Consider the following 25,782-nt stretch of genomic DNA (forward strand, 5'->3'; position numbering starts at 1 on the left):
AGTTCGGAGTACAGGACGCCCGTCCGCGTGTGGTAGCTCCACGGGCGGCCACCACCTGGATAACGACGCGAAGCCAGGACAGCTGCACAACGAGTGCCCTGATCGGCAGCTCCTGGCGTCCAAGGTGGAGTTCGGAGTACAGGACGCCCGTCCGCGTGTGGTAGCTCCACGGGCGGCCACCACCTGGATAACGACGCGAAGCCAGGACAGCTGCACAACGAGTGCCCTGATCGGCAGCTCCCGGCGTCCAAGATGGAGTTTGGAGTACAGGACGCCCGTCCGCGTGTGGTAGCTCCACGGGCGGCCACCACCTGGATAACGACGCGAAGCCAGGACAGCTCCACAACGAGGCCCCTGTTCGGCAGCTCCTGGCGTCCAAGATGGAGTTCGGAGTACAGGACGCCCATCCGCGTGTGGTAGCTCCACGGGCGGCCACCACCTGGATAACGACGCGAAGCCAGGACAGCTGCACAACGAGTGCCCTGATCGGCAGCTCCTGGCGTCCAAGGTGGAGTTCGGAGTACAGGACGCCCGTCCGCGTGTGGTAGCTCCACGGGCGGCCACCACCTGGATAACGACGCGAAGCCAGGACAGCTCCACAACGAGTCCCCTGTTCGGCAGCTCCTGGCGTCCAAGATGGAGTTCGGAGTACAGGACGCCCGTCCGCGTGTGGTAGCTCCACGGGCGGCCACCACCTGGATAACGACGCGAAGCCAAGACAGCTCCACAACGAGTGCCCTGATCGGCAGCTCCTGATGTCCAAGATGGAGTTTGGAGTACAGGACGCCCGTCCGCGTGTGGTAGCTCCACGGGCGGCCACCACCTGGATAACGACACGATGCCGCGCCAGCTCCACAACGAGTCCTCTGTTCGGCAGCTCCTGGCGTCCAAGATGGAGTTGGGAGCATAGGCCGCCCGTCTGCGTGTGGTAGCTCCACGGGCGGCCACCATCTGGATAACAACGCGAAGCCAAGACAGCTCCACAACGAGTCCCCTGATCGGCAGCTCCTGGCGTCCAAGAGACGTCTTGCCGAGATCGAGAGCGCGTTCTCCTTGCTCGTGGCTCGAGAGGCGAGCTCTCGAGATTGCGACGATTTTGGCAATGATGATGATCATGGCGATGACGAAGACGCTATATTCGGCCACTGAGTGAATGGCATGTGATCAGCATCCGCATAAAGAAGGGCACAGGCTCCTCCAGCCTCTCCGCCCGGCCACTACCCCGAAGATGCTCTGGCGCCATGCCTGTTCCATAAATGTTCCCCTCAGCTGCCACTCCTCAAGACCAGGGTGAATTTCTGAGTATAGGCCGCCCGTATGCAGACGGAACGCAAGCAAACGCCGGGAGCCCGACAAACGGCCTACATCCACACGAGACGGATCGCCGAGCAGGCGAGCTTCACATGCGCAGCCGGCCTCCCTCGCTTCGGTCGCATGTCTGGCGAATGACACATGCATATGGCGCGTCTGGCGTGCCGCTAGCTTGTTGCTAGGTGACGCAAGAAAAATGAGCCGCGAAGTATGAGTTCATTTATACGCAAAACTTTTTAGTTTTAGCGGGGAAGAATAAAAAGAAAGAAAACGTCTGTAAGTTCATTTCGCATCTTTTTTTCCGATGCTCGCGTCAACGAACGGATGGAATTGACACTAGGCGTGACGGGTTTCCTGTTGCCAGTTTTTGCCGAGTGTCTCCTGTTGTTGAATTTCTTTCTCTATGGTGGAATTGTCAACGAGCGCTGTTCGTTAAGGCTCACTCGCACTCTAGGCCGACCCGACACCTATTTCGGTCTGCCGACTGCCGGCGACAGCGTTTTTTCCTTCGTGTCGGCGCCTCTGTCACACTGTACCGACGCCGACAATCTGCCGAGGGTCGGCTGAGAGCTCAGCGTTGGTACAGTGTGACAGAGGCGCCGACACGAAGGAAGAAACGCTGTCGCCGGCAGTCGGCAGACCGAAATAGGTGTCGGGTCGGCCTAGTATGAGTGAGCCTTTAGGAAAGCAGCTCCGAAACTCTTTCGGGGGGCACCAAGCCTGGTTGAGAGTCCTAAGCACAACCCACTATATGATGCAATTCAAGTATCTGGAGTAGTTGGACAATGCATAATTTTGTGTCGCCATTGGCAGTAGCGTGTTGCGTTAATTCCACTCTGCCCACCCAGAGCTGCGCTGTTTTGCAACGATGGCGGCGTTTAGTTATGCATCCCAGTATTTACGCATCTCAACTTAGGCTTTTTCATTTTGGTCAGAATATGTACAATAATTTATTTATTAAGCTAGTCATTATTTTTTTCACGAGCCATGTTTCACTTAAGTTTACTTGAATTTTTGTGATATTTTGTCACTTTATGGACACCTGACTTTTTGTCAACCCCACTTTCTTCTTTCTCAGCTGGCGACAAGTATTTGTTCTCGAACTTTTGTTTATCTATTGGATGAACTTAGTTTTTTGTTTTGTGTCCCTTTCCTTTTAGAACTGTCCAGCGTAGCCGTGCTTACAACTATTGTTTGGGCAAAATAAGGACACCGGATTGACGAACCCTCTTCACTACGCTATGGTTCTATTACAGCGAAGCTGTTAAGGGCTACTTTCCCCACTATCGTGTCCGCGTGCAGGAAAAAATCCCCGATGCTTGTGCAATACCGGGCCGACCCGCGGTGGAGGTGGCGCAGGGGTTAAGAACTCCCCATACGTTGGCCGATCCCGATGATAGTACATACCAGGCCGACCCGCGGCGGAGGTGAAGCAGGCGTTTAGCACTTCCCATACGTGAACCGATCCCAAAGATAGTGCAATGCCAGGCCGACCCGGGGCGGAGGTGCAGTTCGCCATTAAGGGGCCCACATACATAGCTTCACGGGTAATCCTTCTTCACAGATTGAAAGGGCACTGAGTTTTTTCGTTTATTTTTTTTTGTGGTCTCTGCCTATTAGGAAAACCTACCGCACACCCCTACTTTCACCACTGTCACACTAACGCCTTATTTTGAAACTTTGCCTTTTCTTTAGGCTCAACATTCTCTTTCGTACCCGCTTATTCACCTTGTCTAGGGGAAGAGAGTGAGTTATGTAAGCATTGTCAAGGAAACGAGAAGAAAGAGGGTTAACCGAAGGGCCCGATTTTTTATTAGTCATATCATAAGAAGCCAACAAACACTGACACGAGAACAACATAGGGGAAATTACTTGTGCTTAATAAATAAAATAAAGACACGATAAATTAATGGAAATGAAAGTGGATCAAAAAAACAACTCGCCGCAGGTGGGGAACGATCCCACAACCCTTGCATTTGGCGTGCGATGCTCTACCAATGTAGCTACCACGGCGCCGTTTCCCCATCCACTTTCTTGTGTATTTATGTTTGCTAGTAGAAACTTGGGAGTGTTAGCCAGAGCCACCACTCACAGACCTTGGCGGCGGATGTGGAACATCCTTTTTGGCGCAGGCGTCACGAGACCACAAACATAAATACCCAAGAAAGTGGATGGGGAAAAGGCGCCGCGGTAGCTCAGTTGGTGGAGCATCGCACGCGAAATGCGAAGGTTGTGGGATCGTTCCCCCCCCTGCGGCAAGTTGTTTCTTCATCCACCTTCACTTTCATTACTTTATCGTTTCTTTATTTCATTTATTAAGCACACGTAATTTCCTCTATGTTGTCCTTGGTGTCAGTGTTTGTTGGCTTCTTATGACATAGTCAAGGAAAGCAATTGTTGTGACGAAAACACGCCCCGTTGTCGAAACGTTGCCTCCAAATAGAGGCAATGCATCTCAGTGCACTGTCCACGAGGAAAAGGCGAATATGGGATACAAGAAATCCGAAAATAACGATACAGAAGCACGGCCAGGAACATAACAGAAAACACGCGCCGAGCACTGTCTAATCGGAATTTTCCTTCTGCGATGGCACACCTTCAAAATGCAGTGGTCCCACTAGGGATGAATTTCGGCACACATTACACATAACATGCGTCCCATTTTCCCCATAAAAGAACTCGGTGTGACAAAAGAGTTCTGTCGGTGCAACAGGAAACATAGCGAATGACGGCCGCATCATGCTTTCGAACGCTGACGAAAAAGTTTTTCACAGAGGGTGTAATTTATTCCCATAGCTTGACTTCGCACTCGCATTGTCCAGAACGTTGTCCCAATTTTAGCTAAATTTAGCTTCGGTAGAAGTTATATATTTTTCTCCCAGGAGAGTGGGATCAATTTTGCATCATTCGTAAAACATATACTAGCTTATAACGCTGCGTAGCACTTGAGTACGTAATTTACTGATTTACTGCAAACTCCCTAATTGGCCGAACATTCGGAACTTTGCCTGCGCATCACCCACAACGTGCTCCTTATTTTCACCAAACATAAATAGGGTACTTTGCATTGTTCACCTAGGACATTGATACAACCTGATACGTGACTCGTTGAACACATGAAAATAAGCGGAAAACCAGCGTTTACTAATTCTTTGGAATGCTCATAATCAAGCGAGAAACGGAAACGTTAAAGATTTGCCACGCATTACACATAAGGCAGCCTCCCATTTTCACCTAATCTGAACTTACTGCCATGCAGTTGGTTCTGGAAAACCGCGAATAACGGCCAACTCGCACTTTCAAGCCCTTTCTGAAGCAATTTTCGCAAAGCCCATATTTTGCGCGCACTTTTGAAAGTTTGCCCTCGCATCGGCGATAAGATTCCTCACGTTTCCTTAATATGCTAACATTGCGGTACGTCGAGTTTTTTTCAGGTCTTTGGACAAATTTTCTACGCGGTTCATAAAGTGCCCTTGTTAAGCTCTGCAACTCTAGAGTATATTGCAGCATAATAAATAATTACCCTACACACTTTAACCTTTGTGCTGGCGCGCGACTGGCCGCTCGAGGCACTCAGCGCGTATTCGCTAAGTGCCTCGGAAAACACTTTTATGTAGCACCTATTGAGTAACAGAAAGCTCTATAGGGGGTTTTTCAGGTCACTCTACAATTTTCTCATTCACGCTTTCCATCTAATTATAACGTTTCAGAAGTTGGATAATTAATTAAGACTAATTATGTAATTAGGCGGAATCCAAACAATTATCTGAGTATCTGCAAGCGACGGCAAACAACATTACCTTGGTTATTCTGTCTAGCTATACGTGGCACTTCCATATTTTCAACTCTTGGTGCATGATAGTTGAGACACCCTGTACATTCACAAATCTGCGAAGCGAGGAAATGACGAATGCTAAACCCCGGTGGAAGACGCAAAGAAAGCTTCGCTTTAAAACCTGCAGCACGCGCTCATCGCTAGTTCCTCATTTTGAACATTGCCATTTCATTTAGCTTCACCATTTGCTTTCGTGCCCGCTTTTCACCTTGCCTCTGGGAAGAGTGAGAGCTTTTCGGGGAACAGAGGGATCGCAGCGCAGCGCCAGAACAGGAGGACCAGCGTAGCTGGCTTCTAGAACATAACAACTCGCGCCATGCTTGCACATTAAGCCCCCGCCGCCCATCTTTATTTTCCTCATCTTTAGCAGTCGGCACCAATGCCCCGGCTGAGAGCGCTGACCTCGGCCCCTCGTTACGGTGTCGGTGGGCGCTCTCGAGAAATTTTAGCATTTTTCGAGACCCTAAGGTTTGGCGCTGAACAAAATCCCAGCAGAAAGGACACAAGAGCTAACAAAACAACTGAACGTCTATTACATAATGAGTACGAACGCCAGAGGATATTAAAACGTTTTTTTCATTCCGCCTACTTTTAAAAGTTTTAAACTTTTAAAACATTATAATTATATGAAAAGTGTCAATGAGAAAATCGTAGAACGACACGAAAAGCTCCCAACACAGCTTTCTGTTGCTCAATGCGTGCTGCTTTTTAAAAGTGTTTTTCCGAGCGTGAAAGAAGCCCACAATAGACGCCAACTGCCTCGAGCGGCCAGTCGCGCGGCAATACCCAAAGAAAAACATTTATATTGTATTTAGAAGTACTTCTACGCAGGATGTCGAACCGACAAGAAAGAAAATATACCGGTTTGGGTTCGAGTTCGAGTTCAGCGCACTCGGATTTCGCTCCGGTTCAGTTCCGGTTCGGATAGATAAAAATCGATAACGGTTCGGGAAACGGTTCGCAATACTGAACCGGTTCGCGAACCGCTTCGGCGCAGTCAACGTTATCCTGCCCTACGGCGAGATGCTGCACAGTACTGTCCACTTCTACGCACGACGCACGCGCAGGCTTTGTCGGAAGGCCTGGCACATTGAAAACAGAAATCGATGTTTTTCTTTTCTTTTTTTTACGCGAATATCGGCGAACGTTAATGTTGTGGTGTTGCAGCAGCCATACACGTAAAGACGCTCTTCTTAGGCAGTGTTTCTGCGAAGAGCGTGCGGTACGCGGTACGGTGCCTCGACGTGTCCTCCCTCTTTCCCGCGTTTGCTTTTATTGTCAATCCTACTGAGTACGGGGACAACGGTAGAAATTCATTCGAAGAGCAAAATTTTTGAATCGAATCGAATACGAGTATTGGAGAAGAACGACCGTCCAATATAGAATGGGAAATCGAATGTCGAAAATTTCTAAAAAAAGTGAAACAAATAATTTCGTCGAGCCCGTTCGTCCATAAAAAGTTTGTTTGCATTATTTGATACATGTGCACCGTGATACAGTACGATAAAATATGGTGCGCAATGACGTTGAAAGTAGTGAAAAAAGGAACCGGACCCCAAATGCACGTAGTAGAGGGTAGGGCTCATTAAAAGAGCAAAGTGCAATACTACAGTGCCGCGCATCGTTTTGAAGGAATCCAAACATGATGAGATTGGTCAAGTAATAAATTTATTTGTCTAAATTGAAACAGCGAATTCGTAAGCTTCCTAATTGGAGACGTGTGCGTTTACTCAAAGGCTGGTAATTGTTGTGCACTGTAAAAATGTTTACATCTTTAAGGGTTTCTTTGGGCTCACTCACTGGTGACACCCTCACCGTTAGGCCCTTACAAACACTTATAGAGGCCGGCAACGGAGCTCTAACTAGATGTGCGATGACAAAAGAGGTAGTTGAAAAGTATGTAATTATTCTGACAGCCTTCGGCGCACAGAAATATCCGACAAGAGATTTTCACAGGGAGAGATATGAACCTCTCCTGTTTGTCGACATGTTCCACCCTATGGTGGGAACATGTCCCACCCTATGGCCTTCACCAGCGGTGATATAGGAAACCGTGGAAAATAATTCGAATTGCAAAGAAGTATACGGGGTGGTTCACTTAATTTGAGCCAGACTTTAAAATATGCAAATGCTACGTAGCTGGAGAGAACCAAGGTATATATTGTTTGTCATCGCTTGGAGATACTCAGATTATTTCTTATTGCATTCCCCTGATTAGATAATTACTGTTAGTTAATTTCTCAATTATTTTAATTCGATGAAAATTCTCAATGATAAAATTGTAGAGGAACAGTAGAAACTCCCGATACAGCTTTCTGTTGCTCAACACGTGCTCCATAGAAGTGTTTTTCCGAGCGTGAAGAAGCCCGCGAGTACACGCAATCTGACTCCAGCGGCCGGTCGCACAGCAATATATATATATATACATATATATGTGTGTGTGTGTGTGTGTGCGTGTACGTGAATGTGTGCATGTTAGTGTTTGTGAAGAACTACGTAGAGTGCGAATAGACAAGAAGAAATACACACCTTATCGACTCTCGTCTATAGGTAGTATATAGAGAGGAAGTAGACAAAAAAGAAACAAACACCATATCGACTTTTTTCTATAGACCGTCTATAGACTGCGAATAGACAAAAAGAAATTAAAATCTTATCAACTTTCGTCTATAGAAAGTCTATAGAACAATAATAGACAAAAATAAATAGAGACTGTATCGACTTTCGTCTATAGGTAGTCTATAGAGGGGAAGTAGACAAAAAAGAAACAAACAGCTTATCGACTTTTTTCTATAGACCGTCTATAGACTGCGAATAGACAAAAAGAAATAGAAACTTTATCCACTTTCGTCTATAGGCAGTCTATAGACTGTATCAACAAAAGTCCAAATCTATAGAAAGGAAGGTCGTCTATAAAAAGTCTATAGACTTTCTATAGACAGTCTAAAGTCATTTTTGTAAGGGGGGCGCGGATTCGCCATATTGCGTGTTGCTGTAAATAATCGTCGTAAATATATTCCGTCTCTTTCTTTCCTCGTTACATTTTTGGTGGAGGTGCGGCGTAACGCAACGCAACACGGCACTCCGCAGTGGTCACCTCGTACGACCCCAAGCCATGGCGACTGATTCACATATGCCCCCTCCGGCTGCTTCTCCGTCGACCACCGCACCATCGGTCATCTTGGCGCAGCCTGGTGACCCCGGTACAGTTTCTGCAAACGGCAGTGTCCACGTCGAGGACTGGCTCAACTGGTTTGAACGCGTCAGCCTCACAACCGCTGGGATCAGACGTTGATGCTTGCAAATGTGATATTCTGCTTGCAAGGCACAGCGCGTGTGTAGCACGAAACACATGAAGCGGAGATCACAAGCTGGGACATCTGGAAGAAAAAGCTTCGAGACCTTCCCGGTAAGATGAACGGTCGTCAGCGCACCGCGAAGAAAAAACTCGCCACTCGTGCGCAAGCGTCTATCTAATCGTACATATATCCTACATCCAGGATATCTTGGTCCTTTGCCGCAAGGTCGATGACAAGATGTTATCATCGGACAAAGTTGACCACGTATTAAAAGGAATTGTTGACAATGCTTTTCATTTGCTCGTATTAAAAAATTTGCGCAGCAGCTGCTGGTATCATTGCAGGGTGCCGATGGTTTGAAGGAGCGAAGAGTCGCCGAAACGAGCAGAAATTCGTCCGATTGCCCAACACCGCTGCTACTTCATCTTGCGAGGACCTCCCCTTGCCTGACCAATCGTCCGCAACCGAAAACGAGGTGCGCATCGTACGACGCGAGATTGAGGCTACTCGTCCTACTGCTGTCAATGCCGCAACAACGAAGAACCTCGACCAATCATTGCGCTTATTCAAGCCGTCGTGGGCCAGGAGTTAGCGGATGCTGGTATAAAGCGCGTCTCTGTTCTTAACCGCGAAGACGTCAGTGCTATTTCTTTGTCTGTTTGACCCTAGCCCATTTATCGCCGACCCCCCAACCCGACCGAGTGGCGCACACATGACGACAGGCCCACCTGCTTCAACTTCAGAGGGATCACCCACATCTCCCGTCATTGCCGCAACCGGCCGTATTCGTCGTCCCCGCCTTTGTTCAACAATAGCCGACAAGAATCCAGGCCATCACTCTTGAGGAACAACCCTCCATTGCATAGCAGTGACGTCACCTTGCATACTCGGATTACCAGCCGCTCACCGTCACTGCGGAGTCGTCGATTTCGCTCACCACTGCTTCATCGGTACGCATCGCCCAATTTTTGCGGCACCCCTCCTTGGCAAACTAAAGGAGGCAGCACCCGGAGGTGCCGCTGCATTGCCTGCCCATCCCAAAAACCCTCTCTTGCACTGTGCCCCCAACACAAAAGCTTTCGGACGTGCAAGTACACGGTGTGAATGTATCGGTGCTCATTGACAAAGGTGCACATATGCCGGTAAAGAGTTCTCCCCTTCGTCGTTCTCCTCGCAAAGGGCTCATACGTGTTACTTCTATTGTCGTAAGAGTCGCCGCCGGCACTACACCTGCTGTGATTGGAATTGTAGTAGTCCGTCATTGGAATCGTCATTGTAGCGCTCGCGTGAGCATTGCTGTACACCGCACTACATTTATGTTCGCCGTCCTTGACCAGTGCCCGTATGACCTAATTATTGGCCATGACTTTCCGGCGGGGGTAAGGGTTGAGGGGGGGGGGGGGGGGGGGCGTTCTACTCCGAGCAATGTGCGCAACAATGTGCCGAACAATGTACGCCGAGGGCTGATAGCTTTGTATGCGCTGTCTTATCGCAGCTTACTTCGCGTTGAAGCGAGAGGCTACATGAAGGTCAATTCGCTCGCTGCTGCTGCCGCGCTTCCTCACTGCAGCGTGTTGACAGCGGGTGTGCGCGGTCATCGAGCGAGATGTGTTTATGTTTGTTTGGGCGCGCGTGATAACATGCTTGTTAATTTAGCTTGTAAGAGAATTTTTACAAGTTTATACGGCCGATAAAACTGCTATCCTTATTTCTAATTGTCTACTGTCTACTAATTTTCTATCGCAATCGATGCTTCGCGCGAAACTGCGACTTTTTCCTTCCTGGTCACTCTTCTATCCGCAATATCAAAGTTAGCAGTCGCCTACCGCTAGTCCTTAAATATTATATAGCTTTGCAACTGTAATATCCGAGCAAATTAAGCTTCAGATTGTGCTGTGTGACGAATGTCAGCTTAGTTAGGAATGTAAAACGTATTATCTACGTTCGCCTATTTATCATTCAGCATCAGTAAGGAGCATGCATAACCAAATAAGCCTCTATGCAGGAGAACACAAATGTACGAGACCGGCAGCGTGGAACGGTCACGCTCCTTTCCCATGCACATGCGCTATTTCCAACTATTGACCATGTTGAGTGCCGCTAAACGGCTTAAACGTCGTTAATTAGGCCGGCAAGATTAAATAAATTTCGGATACATCTAGTCGCGTCCCGCGCAGAGCGATAACTTGACAACAGTGATAATCTGGTGAAAAACGGTCACCGACCTAAAAGGAAAACGATGTGTGCGTGGCAGTGCCCCCGCTCTTGAAAACATCGTCCGGATGCTGCAAGCAGAACGCGAACCAAATAAGCGTAATAACAAAACAAGTAAGAGATACGAAGGAAAGGGTTCACGGTTCCTTAGGAACCGTGGAACGCCACGCACGACATCTGGTCGTGCGTGGCGCCGCTTAACACCGTAGCGCACGACTTCATAGTCCAATGCAACAAGACGTCGGAGCATCTTGCACCATCTGTAGCCCCAAGTAGCGTCGCAAAATTTTTCACCGAGTCCATGTCGGCGTATTGGCGTCCCAACCAGAGTTGCGCAGGGGCAACTCCGGTGTTGGAATTATTCTGGAATCACTCCACGTTTTCTAACGCCCATGGTGGAACCGGAAAAGAACGAAGGTACTAGCCGGGCAGATGGAATAGGAATGGAACGAGAGCCCGAGATTCCGAAATGGAGTTGCAGTGGAATGAGCACGTAGTACTGGAGTGATAGATATTGATTTTAGGCGAGGTACATAGCCGGTAAACTTTCCAATTACACCACACTAGGCTAAGCCAATTTATAGCATTTCTCCATTTTTACTCAATAGCAGATATTTCAGTATCTGCGTATAGATGACTGCCTCTGTCGCTGTAATTATAAACGACATGGCATTCTACATTTTCGAAGACCCAGAAACCTTTCTACGTTAAGGGGCACTGACATAATATTTTGAACTATTCATTTCTTGCGCATTAAATTAATGTCCTAGACCTCTAAACCCTAGAAAAGCAGTGACACGTCCCAGAGCAGCGTAAATAATTTAATCTAATAGCTTCTTTACGACCAGTCTCGGTTTCGTTTCCCAGGAGGATACTGTGTCGTAGCGTCAGGACAAAGTATGTGGTCACGTGGAAGCAGGACATTGCGACGTTTCGGCAATCACTCCGGCTCGCTCTGTCGTCCGCTAGCTGTGCTACTACTTCGGCCCTCACCACGAGTGGCGGCATGCAAGGCGACCGAGCGAGCCGGAGTGAGCTTTTGCTAGGGTTAAGAGGCCTAGGGAACTCATTTAACGCACAAAAATGACTAGTTAAATATATCATGTCAGTACCCTTTTAATGTTGAAGTGCATTTAAGAAATCAGCGTTTGGTTGGGAGAAATGATTCAATATGGTAAGAGCATGCTCGACATATGACAGAAGTATTGAGGCCAAGACTAAACAATTGCAGTGAGCCTACGGTGATTTGGAATGCGCACCTAGACATTTTTTTTTTCGCAAAATGTCAAGTATCGCGAAGGTGCAGTGACAGGTGGTCAGAGAGATGTGCTCGAAAAGAATGATGCCCGGTAATGTGCCAGTAAATGTGAATTAAAAAAATATCATTAAAGTAATAGAATAAAAAGCCATCAATGTGACAGAATAAGCAAGCTTGATGCATGGCAAGCATAACGATGTAAGATTATTTTGTTCTTTGCTTTACTTGAATAAAATAGTTTTGAAAGAATAAAGGATTTTTTTAAATGGCTAGTTTTAAGTCGAAGGCAAAGCTTGCTCTTATCGCAGCGTGACATGTGAACGTGAATCGCCTAACCCGTGAGCAGCTGTTACGCTAACTTCAGTGGTCACGAGCGGGTAGCTGCAGGCTAACATCTCCAAATTGGTGCATCGTGCAATCTGAAATTAGCCTCATGTTTGACATTGCCATAACAGGCTTCATCCTAAAGTGAAGAAAATCCGCGTAAACACGAGTGAGCGTGCTTTGAAGGCCTAAATCATGGAGCATTCTTTTTATTATTGTTTTCAAGAATTCCCTAGAGGGTGACTGACCTTTGCTCACTCTCTTCGCTTTTCTCATTGGCGGAGGAGCATTGCAAGAGGGGACCGCATGAAAGCTGGCAGCCTGTCATGATTTCGACGGGAGTGTAAGGCGTGAGGAGGGATAGAAGACTGATTGTGCGAAAGGTAGATAAATCTGCTTGATGTACACACGTGAGCAAAACTATATGCACTAGGAATAGTGCGATGTATAAAGCTGATTTTCTCCTCTGCATCCCAATGTAACTTGAAATTAAAGACTGCAGTTCAAACTTAGCACTGCGAAATTTCCAGTACACTCTTCAATTTCACTTTATGCATGTTAACGACGAAGACATTTAGTTTTTTTCGGTGACCCTGTGGTTGGTATGCTTTTGCTCACGGGTGTACATACATTCCTCTTGGCAGCTACTCTGCACTATAGGGTAAGACAGAAAGAAGGAGAAACAAAATCGGTGACAATGACGACAGAAGGAAGCGGCAAAACACAGAATGGGCAAGTGTACTCGTAGTCTGGAGTGCAGAGCCGTACATTTTAGGAAATAATTGGCCTGGATGGCCTGAAGTCTACATCGCCAGTCACGTCAAGGGCCCAATACGACGTCCTCTGGCAATGGTTGGATGTCGAGATGTGCAAAAGCCTCAGTCAACCTCCGTCGCTCTTCAATGTACTCAGGTAGTAACAGAGCACATTCTTTATAAATTTATGCATGTGACACAGGTCACTATTTGGAGACTCACTGCGTTGTATTAAGTGCAAGTAACGAAGCGTAGACACAAACCAGCCTAAGCCTGTTCAAAAACTGGCATTGCTGTGCTGAAGTTTTGGTGGTAGCTCTGTTCCTGTCTCTGGGGGCGTCTGTGGCGATATTGCGGAAGGTTCCAGTGCTTTGTTGTCGCGTTTCGTATAAGAGTTGAGAGTATACAATTGCCGTACGTACTTAAAAAAAATCTTAATCAGTGGCTTTGAATACTTGAGAAACTTCTTCGCTTCAACATCCACCAGTTTATTGTTCTATAGAATAGTGACAAGTAATTCATTGAAATACAATATGATGACCATTCTCTTCCGCAATAGAGTGTGTAGCTCGGCAGTGTGAAAAGCCAACACTCTGTAGCGGATGTCTTTCGTTACGCCTATATGTAGCTGCAGTCGCTTTCGCAACGCACAGCTTCTGCACGTCCATGGCTGCGTGCCTACCGAACACGGACAGGCTACCTCATCTCGGAATTCACCTTGGGACTTCAGGAGCAGCGGCTCACAGGAACCCTTGTGGCGCTGACATACAGCCCCAACGTTTTCCGGGTAGTGCCTGGGCGGGGAAGCATGGGGGAACCCCTTACTTTTTTGATGCCATTCACTCAGTGGGCGAATACACCGCCATCATCATCGCGATCGATCATCATCACTCGCCATTGTAACCACCGCTAATCCCGTGAGCTCGCCTCTCGAGCCACGAGCAACGAAAACGCGCGCTCTCGATTTCAGCAAGGCTCTTCGCTGAAGCTGCTGTTCTGCTCGATAATTCTGCTCGATCTGCTCTGCTGGTACGACGGCACGCCACGTCGGCCGTACTTACATCGTCCTTACAGGGCTATCACTCATCTGCCGACTGCGTTAACTACCAGCGCCTGGTGAGCGCCGATACGCTACGTAGGCTGAGTGCTGGTTAGCCATTCAGGCCCGACATTACTCCGACGAAGCGAGGCCGGCCAACGGTCCTTGACAGGTTCATGCTGGGACATCTGGAGGACACCGCTTGGGGACGCTTCAAGCAATGGGGCACGAGGGTGACGTTCAAACCCGTCACGGAACTCGTCGAGGAGCTGGCGCGGTATCACGTCGTGATCCGGGTGGTGGCCATCCGTTCGGTGTACCGCACGCAGACGGACCACCGCGTCTACTCGCAGCTCCCCCTTGGACGACAGAAGCGGCCGCTCATGGGACCCATCGTGCTGCTGGCGCGGGTACGTGTCATTCGAGTGGAGGCTGTGCACAAAAGTCGGCCGCTTCTGATGCCATGAACCAGGAGCTGCTCAAGTCAAACGCCGAGCTCAACGCACCTTTGCGATCATCGGAGGTGGAAAAGGTGGCGCAGGCCAGAAGCATGCGTGAAGTTGTAGCAGAGAAAAGAAAACATCCGGATGCATTGCCTCAACAGAATTCAAAGATGTTCGCTCTGGACAGAATACTTGGGAATCAGGAGTTGAAGCTTACAGAAGCGGTTGGACGAAGTGTATTGCTTTCATCCCAACTGTCGGCCAGCGAGGAACAGTGCGCAAAACTGGAAGCCATTGCCACACTGCGCACTGAACTGGAGGCAAGTCGGTCTCGCTGCAGAGAGCTAGAACAACAGTTGAGTCAGACAGGATGCGAGGAGGCGGCTCATGCAACGCAACTACTGGAAGAACAAGATGAACTGAAGAGTGTTACGTGCAGAGCAGACCATCTTCAAGCACGGGTACAAGAGCTCGAAGAATCCAAACAACACCTGGACACGCCCTGCTCCGAGCGTCGCCATAAGCTAAGTGAGAGCGAGTGCCAGCTTAACCTGGCTGCCGAAGACAAGAGTGCGTTGTTTAAAATTAAGGAAGAAGTGCGAGCAGCTCACGCTTCCTTGCGTGCCCAGTTCGATGAAAGAAGTAATCGGCACACGACACTAATAGCGTCTCTGCAGCACCAGGTACAGGCATCCGAGGTCCTGGTTGTCAGACTGAACGAACAAAAGCAAACTCTTACTAAGGATTCTGGAAAGTTTGAGGCCGACCCCGAACTGCTTCGTTCTGAACTGGCAAAATTACGCGAAAATAATGCCATGCTTGCGAACGAAGTATCTGAGGTTGCTCATTCTCGTGAGGAGCTCAGTGAGAACCATGTTTCGCAAAACTGCCAAAGAGAAAAAGTTAGTGCCGATTGCGTCATATTTCAACAGTGCATTGAGAAGAGCACAGCTAAAAAGGCTGAACGCGAGGTGCGCTTGGAGAAGGAAGTAGAGGTTGCTGATTCGCTCAAAGTAAAATGTGCCGAGCATGTTGCTGTGAATGCGCACGTTTACCCCGAGCTCCATCTTGGAAGCCAGGAGTGGCCGTGCACGGGACCCGTCAAGGAGAAGACGCGGAACCGCGACGTAAGCCGTGTGGTAGCCGTGTGGTGGGGCTACCACGCCGGACGGGCCACCTTCACCCTAGCTCCACCTTGGATACCAGGAGCGGTCGTGCATAGGACCAGTCGCGGAGATGGCGCGGAACAGCGTCGTAAACCGGTTGGTGGATGTGCAGAGCGGGTACCCCTCGCGGACGGCTCGCCTCTTCTTTGAGCTCCACTTCGGACGCCTGTAGCGCCGCTCACCGTACCCTTTGTGGAGCTGGCTCGCGGTCATGCTTTCATCCGAGTGTCAGCCGCCCAAAGGAGCTCAGGGGAATTGTTTATCTGCGTATGTCACCCAGTCAGTGGGCGCGCAACGGAGAGTTCATGTCCTTGCCCCTGCCACCCACCTGTGCCTGGTGATCGCCGACGAGTTGGGCAGCCCGAGCGGTGATTGCGTGGCCCTGGCCACTGAAGATCACCGAATTCTGCTGCTGCTGTGCCTGTACTTAGACGGTTTCTATATTGCGCCAAGGTTTCTATTACAGCATTATAAGGCGGGTTTTCTTTACCATGTTCACGAACCTTTAGTTCAGAGCCTGTTTAGAGTACAAAAGGACTGACTAGTGACTAAATAGCTGTATATTTAGACCGACCAAATAACTGTTTAGATTAGACATTTCGGTGCTTGACGGCACACACTATCGTGAAAAGTGCTTCACCTGCGATAGAAACACCACGGGGACATTTATTTTCAGGACGGCCAACCTTCACATGCGAATCTGCACTGTGCGTGTGGTCGTGCAGGGCAAGCCAAGGAAGAAAAAGAAAATACACCGCTCAAGCCCGTGCTGACGCCATAGATATATCCTAAGCTTGAGAAGCTTTAGTGGCATGCCTTGTGTAGTTCGCTACGAGGGACTACCGCTTTTTTTGGGCCTCATGCAATTTCTGACGCACACGGGGCTGTAAAGCTCGTACAGTAATTGCATAACGAAGGCACTGAATGTGTCATGAATAAGTAACATGTTGGGAAATTGAAAATACAAGGGTAACTTATGCGATCTGGGAAGGGAGTTGTGCCTTGTTAAGTTTGTAGGGTCCAATGGCATGACTTCAGAAGCCATGTATTGTGCCCTTTACTTACATTACTGCCCTTTACACAGCATTCATATCATATTGAGCAGTGGTTCATTGTTCTTTGCGTCCTTTTAGGCTAGTGTTGATGGCGATGTCGCGCCATAGCAAGCTGTTTCCCAGACACTCCTTCTCTTCCAACATGTATTAGCACTGTTCTTTATTGCACCCCCCCCTCCCCCATCGTGTTGACTTGGTGCAGTTTCGGGGGAAACGTAGTATATACTAGACGTTTCATCTATTATTATTATTATTATTATTATTATTATTACGTGCAGATATGTCAGCCCAGATCCGCCGATGTTTTTTCCTCCAAAACGCATGATGCGCCGAACTTGGGTTCGCACTAACATCCCTAGCGCGTTCGGGTACGCCCCAAAGATGTCGCTGACATTCTACGTATTTCCCTACCGGCGGCTGCCGTTGCTTGCCGGTAATCAGGAGAAATGTGTCGTTGGTTACAATCTGTAACGTATTTTTTTCGGGAGAGCTTGCAGCGCGCGTAAAACGTTTTAAGGCGAAAGATTAAGCGTCTCATACCCCCGATGGCCATAAAAAAAAAAAAAAAAAAAAAAAAAAACGCGGCGACTGGTTCAATGGTACAACTATCATCATCAGCAATTCCTCATACCCCTTAAGCAAGCAAAAATATGCAATGGTTTATCGCTCTCGTAATGCAAAGGCTACAAGCCCTCAGCAAATGAAGTGAAGCGAACAGTGCGTATATTCATTGAGATCACCCATACAACACACAGAACAGCATACATTTCAATCCCCTGCTGAGAGGACGCAACGTAAAGTCGAAGAGAAACGTCGTTGGCGGGAGTCTGACCCCGCTAAACGAGCGCGCGAAGCCGCAGCTAAGCGTCGAAAGCGAGCCGAAGAAGCCGAACTGCGAAAACAGCAATGCGACGAAGCCTCCCCCCCCCCCCCCCCCGCCCCCCGCCCTCAACACGGTGCAACATCAAATGTTCAGCAGGCTTTCGCCTTCACGTATTACAGGAGTGTAACATGTTGCCGAACTTTTTTAGTGTTAGATGAAAAATTTAATTGCGTTTGTTTGAGGTGTGTTTCTGGAACACACAGCACCCTGGGACTATAACCTTGCGGAGGAGTTTTTTAACGTCATCAAGATTGTGAAGGTAACCTCTGACGTTCTAATGAACTATTTGAGTGCCCATATAAGAAAGAGTTTTGTGCTGTGTGTTTAAGAAAATCATGAGCCATTCCACTCTGGGAAGGTTGATGACTAGCGAAGCTAGGGACGTATTCTGAAACGATCTACTTCCGCGATACTATCGCCGTCAGGCACGCGCCAATTGGCTGCTTGAGTAAAATCGGATGACGTAGTGCTCAACCGATTTTGTTAAGACAGCCGATCAGCGCGCGAAGATGACGAAGGCGTCGCCAAGGCGATAGTATCAAAAAATTAAATTATGGGGTTTTACGTGCCAAAACCACTCTCTGATTATGAGGCACGCCGCAGTGGAGGACTCCGGAAATTTCGACCACCTGGGGTTCTTTAACGTGCACCTAAATCTAAGTGCACGGGTGTTTTTCGCATTTCGCCCCCATCGAAATGCGGCCGCCGTGGCTGGGATTCGATCCCGCGAATAGTATCGCCGAAAGTGATAGTTTCAGAATGCGGCCCCTGTTCAGCACACGACACAGAGGTGACACAGAATTTTGAACAAAGGTATGAACACATTTATTCTCCTGATCGGCGGTCATCGTGACGATAGTAGGTACACGCACATATTATCATACCACATCTGTTATGAAATGCGTAAGCATTTCTATGCTTACCCAATGAGAAGTTTTTCCGTCACGTAAGACGATGAATGGCTCATACCCCCGTAAGCAAGAACAACAAGAAGAAAATAAACTTTATTAAAAAGAATGGTCTGGCAGTTTTGGTTGCGGTGGCTTCGGGTGGCGGCAAGAAAAAAAAATTATACACATGTTATGGGAATGTAACGCCCAAGGCAAAACGAGTTATACTCCGAGACCCTATCGCTGAGGTGGGACGTCGCTCTGAGCAGCTTCGACCTCGGCGACCAACCCTGGGCCGTGCAGCAAGCCCGCGATGTGGCGTTGAGACAAGATCTCGACGTCCCGTCGTGGGAGACTTGAGCCCGGATCGCTAAAAACCTGCCGGACAATTCAATAAAATTATTATCAAGCAATTGCCTCAGAGTCTACTGATGTTGAAAGTGGTGCCTATTGATAGCTAATCTACTGAATATGCATATACAAATGATGAGACGCAGAATCTTTTGCACAAAATGAAGCGATCTTGCATCAAATTATAGCTAACTGAGTTTTGGCACACGCAGACTTTTTTTTAGCCGGACACGGAAAATCTGCGGGAGCCTAGCCATAAAGAGCTTCGCTGTGAACACTTCCTACGCGCTATTTGCATTTTCTCGGCTTGCCAGAAAATGTTCGAGGTGCTTACTCTAGGTTCCCTCGGCATTCAATTGCGTGTGATTGTATGATTTAATCAAAACAATTACAAATACCCCTCTGAAATGACTTTTGCAAAAAAAAAAAAAGGAAAAATAGCACAGGATATCTCGACAGTGCCAAACTATGCATGGTGCATATAACATTCGACATAAAAACCGAAAGATTATTCGTCAGTTGGGTTTAGTGTGACAGTGCGGAACGAATGCCAGCATCGCCTTTTATTTTCAGAAATGGTGTCAGTAGCAATGTTATTCTTACTTCTTCTTCGTGTTATGAAGTGCATGTTAATTAACAGGATCATGGATACTCGCAACCATATAAAGAAAACTGTCAATGAAGCCAGAGAAAGCTTTATGTTATTAGCTTCAGCATTTCCTGGTTTTATTGTCTTTTTTTCTTCATATGGTTTTAACAAACAAAAGAAAATCGAGACCATCGGATCCTCTTATTCTTCTCGCTTAGCATCATGCATAGGGATTCGAAACAGACAGGCTGAAATTGCCAAAGTACGACAATACCAGGAGTGTTAAACAGGTAGCAGTGCGTGAATATTCCGAAGCGCCGAATAGACAACGGAACAACTTATTTATTCTACACCACCCTAGAATAGAGCAGTTGCTGTTTTGATCGTGTCATCGAACGAAAGATCGGCACTTCGAAATTTTTAGAATTGCTTTAAGCCGTTTTCGAATAATCCGCAATTATACCAATATGGTTTACAACCGGATTTTAAACGCGTGACCTCCCCGCCGAATCACGGCTACGTCGACCAGAAATGTAAAAGAAGGCGGCGGGCTCATAAAACTATCCGAAATGTTGGCACCGTATTCGGAGGATATTCGCAAACCATTTAATACGTTTATTTTTTCAACGCTATGAGTATTATATCATTCTGATCGGATCCCATGCCACAACTTTTGGAATCCATTTCGCTTCAGGTTTAAATATATACATTTGCGCACATCTGAAAATAATAAATAAAATATTCTACAGCCGTGCCATGCTTATACGTAAGATTATGCTCTCCGATACGTAAGCTCGCCTCTCGAGCCACGACCAAGGAGAACGCGCTCTCGGATCTCGGCATGGCTCCATGGATACTGAAGCCGCTGCTCTGCTCATTTATCTTCTTGCCAGGGACGACGGCACGTCACGTCGACCACCTTCACATCGTCCTTACCGTGCCATCGCTCGATGTTCATCTTCTGCCTAATTGTTCAACTACCTACATGTGCCTGGTGAGCGCCGATTCACTGAATAGACTGAGGGGTGTTTCACCACTGGCACACACCGAAAGGATGTGTGAAGTTGTAGCGGAGAACAGGAAACATCGGGCTGTATTATCTCGGCAGAATTCACAGATGCTCGCTCTGGACACAACACTTGGGAATCTGGAGCTGAAGGTTACAGAAGTGGTTGGAAGAAGTGAACGCACTGCCAAGCACCTGTGCCTAGGGATCTCCGAAGACACGGGCAGCCTGAGCTGCGTGACCCTGGCCGCTGACTTTGCTCGGATAGGAGACGTCACTACTCGGATGAAGCGAGGCCTACCAGCTTGATGCCCCTGGACATTGTCTTCATCGCGATGACATGTCCTACTTTGCTCCTGTCCATGGTGCTCTGCCTTGACATTCGCTATGACTCTGGCATAGTCCACTGAATATACTTTTCAGGTTATTAAGTGCATCAACATATCCACCGAAACTTTTTCGATAAAATAAATGCCGATGGTCACCACGCTTCTCCCTCGGTTGTGTTATGGCCGGTCGGTAGTCTCTGTATTATTCACTTTTAGCGCCATGACATTCTCCTTCAGCGTCAGTAATATAGATGAGTGCTGACGAGGATTTATCGCGAGAATAAAACTATGCTAGAGCGACTTCTCCGAGAAGCCGCGTCTACCAGCCGCTCTCTGAACCATTGGCACCATGACTGGCCGATATAAACTGGCCGCGGCGACTTTCTTTCGGCCCGCCTCAACAATTACTATTTTACTCGTGTTATACTTAGAGGTAAAGAATGGTTGCTTTTTTGTTGTTGTGTTGATGATGATAATGATGATGATTTTCTGTCATGGCTCGCACCCACTAAGGGAGATAGGCCAAGAATCGGGCGGCAGGACGTAGCTAAAGGAAATTTTTATTTGAGGACGATAAATGCAAAGTAAGAGAAATACAAAAACAGGAGATGATGCAATAACTAGACTTGTTTACCCCAAATACGTGTAGCATCCTCATGCTCTTTTTCTTCACGAGTACGGTTGTGCATCAAGTAGATAATGGAACTGGATGATAAACCCTCGAGGCGTCTTTGTACACAGCTGGACATTTCTTGCAGAGTGGTATTTTGGGTTGATCACTTTCAAGGATACTTTCACTTTCGCGAGATTTCGCATGTTTTATCGTCGAAAGCGCCGGCGTTTACAGTCGGCAGGGTTCCTGGAAATTATGCTAAGACAGCGTGCTTGGCACTGTTCCAAAAATGTCGCCCGTATATAGAGTCCGCTGCGTCGGGTGCTACTCACGTCAAACATCGCGAAAGTGAAATTATCCTCGAGGGTAATCATCCGGAAAGGGGGCCCTACAAGTGTACCCGAAGCAAGGGTGGCTCACGGACATGTAAACTCGGCCTCCGAACCAGGCATGTTTTCTCGTGCGCTAGTGCAGAGGTGCCATCCCATCGTCCATGGCCGTTGTACTAACTCGACCCTCGGGTCATGGTTCGTTTCCTCGGGGGAGTGCACCTTAAGTAGCTCCCTGTTTGCCTCTCCTTCAATCTCAACTAGAGTGGAGCGGGGAGCAAGGAAAGAGGGTCAGTGGGCCCTATTATTGTCCCTTTCGTGATCCTGATCGGCCATTGCAGCAGTGAGCAACCAACTGTTGCCATCTGTTCCCCTTCTTCATCTCCCGCAATAAGCATAATCTGACGTGCCTGCTCTACGTTGCCGACTGACAAAGCACCTTGTAGATACTATCGTATCTGCCCGTCTTACTGATCAATATAATGCTACAATGGGCAATGCAACGTCAGGCTTCATTGTGGACTGTGTAGTAAGCAAAGCAGCAGAGAAGACTGCCATACTTGTTCTGCTCGTAGGCTTGTACGAGCTACGTACGGCAGCAAAACTTCAACTGTTGGTGGGGACGCGCTGCGCACAATGGATGAGTTTACTCGTCGCGAGGATTCTGTTATTACGGCTGTTCATGACTACGAAAGAAGCCATCATGACCGCATCGGAATGACCATACTACACCATACCCGCTGGCAAGAAATATCAGAATTACCTTGTATAGCAGGAATGAATTTCCCATTGTGTTCTACATTTTAAGACGCATGTACTTCATTCACTTTAAATTTCGTACATTCGGCCGCCAAAAAAAAGAAGTAAGGAGATATTCAGTTCTGTGAAGGTAGATGACCAGCGAAGCTGTAGCACACCCCACAGGGTTAGACAAGGGCACATGTGTTAATTTTCATCATGTGGTAATGGTAACGATGATAGCTTTGTGATTACTGTAATATACACTGATTGGTTCGGTTACAACCTTAGACAGAATCGTTCTTCGCCAAAGTTAGATCTATGCACGACCGTTGTTCGCTGTGCTGTGTTGTTGAGTGATTTGGATTGGTGTGTCATAACAAGCCAGCAAACATTGACAACAAGGACAACATAGGGGAAATTACTTGTGCTTTACTAAATGAATTAAAGAAATTATAAATTAATGGAAATGAAAGTGGATGAAACAACATCTTGCCGCAGGTGTGGAACGATCCCACGTCTTCGCATTACGCGTGCGATGATCTACCGCGGTAGCTCAATTGGTAGAGCATCGCGCGCGTAATGCGAAGACGTGGGATCGTTCCCCACCTGCGGCAAGATGTTGTTTCATCCACTTTCATTTCCATTAATTTATAATTTCTTTAATTCATTTAGTAAAGTACAAGTGATTTCCCCTATGTTCACGAGGTCGCGGGATCGAATCCCGGCCACGGCGGCCGCATTTCGATGGGGGCGAAATGCGAAAACACCCGTGTACTTAGATCTAGGTACAGATTAAAGAACCCCAGGTGGTCGAAATTTCCGGAGTCCTCCACTACGGCGTGCCTCATAATCAGAAAGTGGTTTTGGCACGTTAAACCCCATAATTTAATTTTTTTCCCCTATGTTTTCCTTAGTGTCAATGTTTGTTGGCTTGTTATGATATGCTTAACAAAAATCGGGCCCCTCGGTTAAGCCCCTTCCTTCTCGTTTATTGGATTCGTGTGGCATTTCAAACCAAAATCTTCTAGCACAAATTGAGTGCACAATTTCTTGTCTGGTTCTAAAATGTCCACATTGAAAGATACAAGAATGATCACAGGGCAGTGTCATTACGGCTAACTCATGCAATGTCCGTGGTTGTGCACTTCTCGATATCCCTCTTGGGTATGCCTGGAGATATATACACAGTGGTTATCACACTTCCGTCTTTCGTTTGTAGGGCACAGACATTCCCTTAGTCGGTGGCATTGTGCTCGTGCGAGTCAAGGGTGTATGGTCGTACGTACATTTTGGTCTTTGCATATATGGCAACGCCGCCTGCTCGTGAGTCAATAATGTGCTGTTCACAAACGAATGCAGTATACCAATCGACTTCAAACGATGCATATTTATAATAATAATAATAATAATAATTATTATTATTATTATTATTATTATTATTATTATATTAAGCGCGGAGTGCTCGAAGCCGGCTTCGCCTTCGCCACGTGTCGGCCCGGTAATGCACTCTTCGAGATCGCCCCATGCTCACCTTTTTTTATTGTTTGCGCACAAACACAAGAAATACATGGATTCCTTAAGCCATATAGACCTTCGCTGTAAAAAAATGAAAAATGAAAGTGTCGATTGGGGTATTACACATCTGCAACGATGATGTCTCCGACGCAATTTCTACGCAAGGGTGGACCCTCAGACGACGGGCTTGCTTCCATTTTTTTTGACCTTGTGCAGTGGTAGACCCATACCAATCGTACAAGGGGCCGGTAAACTCAGCCGAAACTGACTGTTTGTACTGGCTGATCTAATTACAATCTTGGGGCCCAAAGACAAAACTATACCAAGCGACGGAAACGTGCGGCGAGAAGCTGCCGCGCATTTCAACTGCCGCACGACGTCGTCTCGTGTTCCTGTGAGGCCCCGATCAAGGCAGGAGGCCCAGGAGCACCCGATGCTGCCCTGCCTGCGGCACGGGACGGCGCAATGCGGCGAGGAGGTGCCTCCGATAGCGACTAGCGGCCGGAGAAAGCGAGAGTTCCCGGACGGCATTCGACGAAGCGGAACGGCCACTGCGTGCCGCCCATCGTCTCGCGCATAGCGGCTCGCCGCAGCCGCTTCCGTGGATCGTGACCGGACTGAGCTGCGCGCACGCTCGCCGCAATTTCTTTGCCCAGCAACGGGAAAGCGCTTCCCTGCATTAGCTGTCCGCCGATTCACGTTCGTTTTTTTTTTTTTTTTTTTTTGCTTCTTCTTTATTTGACGTCGTAAAGCGTCGATTACAATATTGCGAGTGGAGACTCTGAAATGGAGACTCTGACTCTGTATAGGTATGCAGCCGCACCCGCTTGCACTATCGCCTACGTGCTATCTCGCTCTTCTGTTTTGTCGTATTCCTTCACACTCAGCCTGCGCAAATTTGAACTTTTGGGCTGCCGCATCAATTCACTCTTTTTCGGCGCACCTTAAATGTTGGAGGCATCGGGGGTCGTGTCTTCGGTTGCGAGTTTCTCTCTTTTTCACTTTAGTCGACTGCATGCGCGGTTTGAAATAGCGCGATGAATGTTCATTTTGCAGCGATGCGCATATATTCATATTATGGCTCAAGCCCCAAAACTGTTAATCTGAAAGATAAGTTGGCTTCGCAAGCAGCATGCTCCCGTTTACTACATTTATTATGCTCGGTCAATTTCGCGTTACCGCTCTTCCTTTGTGCACCTATTCTACGGTACAAATGAAACCTGTTTATATTCGATATTGATGCTGGCCCAATGCGAGGTAGGCAAGACATGCCGCATGGCTAAGTTCTCCAGTTGCCACAAAAAGGACTTGTCTCTCTCTCTCTCTCTCTGTTTCTTTGGCAATAATAAGTTCTATAAAATAGTGGTGGTGGTGGTGGTGATGATGATGATGATGATCCTTAGTGTTGCAGCCCCCTTGAGACGAGGCGTTGAGAAATCGTCATTTAGCCAGCTTGAGCTAATCCAGTTTGCTACATCTTTTGCAGTCTAGGATTTTCCCTATCTTCACTTTATATTCTCTGTATTCATTAAATCTGCTAGCTCAGTATACTGTTACCAATATGTCTGTAACGACCCTCCTCCATCTCTTCCCTGTATTTTTTTTCACCAATACTCTAAACGTCTCTTGCTTACCTCGACCACCGACCAGTTAACTGGATACCGAGAAACAGGCAAATTATTGACAAACGACATAGTAAGTGTATTGTCGTAATGTCGAAGCATTCGCTTAAGGCTGTTGAGCAGAGAGCATTCTATAGCAATGTAATTATTCTAAACTCAGACAAATCGGAGCACCAGCATGTCTCATAAATTAATATTACGCGCGATATAGCGCT

This window comes from Dermacentor andersoni, chromosome 1, assembly GCF_023375885.2.
Source record: "Dermacentor andersoni chromosome 1, qqDerAnde1_hic_scaffold, whole genome shotgun sequence".
Lineage (NCBI taxonomy): Eukaryota > Metazoa > Arthropoda > Arachnida > Ixodida > Ixodidae > Dermacentor > Dermacentor andersoni.